Here is a 575-nt window from a genome sequence, read left to right as displayed (position 1 = left end):
GCCGAAATAGCTCAGCTGGGAGAGCGTTAGACTGAAGATCTAAAGGTCCCTGGTTCAATCCCGGGTTTCGGCAGCAATATATATCTCTGGCAATGTTCAAGGCCAGGTTGGACACAACTTTTAGTGATATGGCCTAGTCTGAGGTATTCCTGCCCACCTCTATGGGGTTGAACTAGCTGATCTCAAGTTTTTTCTCCAACCTTAGACATTTTGCAGGTTGAAAGAGATGATCCTGCCCCTCTACTCTGATTTCTAACTTTTTTTTGTTTTTGGTAAAATTTTTGCCTCCCTGCAAAAAAAGACAAAAGAAGCATTAAAATGTGAAGGAAATTGACTGGAAATTCTTAGAAAACCAATAAAATGAAAGAAATTCTCTGCAAAAGGAGAACTGGAATACTGCCATTGTGTGATCTTCACCCCATACACTTTGCCCCATATACAATATATCTCCTGCTCTACGTAATATAAAGGAACATGGTACAAACTCATCTGGATTCACTGTAGACCTACAGAAGTCACAACTGCAGAAATTTCCATCAGTTAAGAAACAGTCCAACATGATTTTTTTTCAAGGC

The 575-nt window shown here is 39.8% G+C and overlaps 1 non-coding gene across 1 annotated transcript; it reads left to right on the top strand.

The window, feature by feature from the left end:
* TRNAF-GAA (transfer RNA phenylalanine (anticodon GAA)) lies at positions 1-73 on the top strand. The gene has a single exon. It is a non-coding gene; the product is annotated as a tRNA-Phe (tRNA).
* The last annotated feature ends 502 nt before the right edge of the window (positions 74-575 follow it).

The sequence above is a fragment of the Pezoporus flaviventris genome, unplaced genomic scaffold (genome assembly GCF_033815535.1).
Source record: "Pezoporus flaviventris isolate CSIRO_AGI_PZ_B2104156 unplaced genomic scaffold, CSIRO_AGI_Pfla_v1 ptg000045l, whole genome shotgun sequence".
Lineage (NCBI taxonomy): Eukaryota > Metazoa > Chordata > Aves > Psittaciformes > Psittacidae > Pezoporus > Pezoporus flaviventris.
This window is presented reverse-complemented; position numbering and strand designations above follow the sequence as displayed.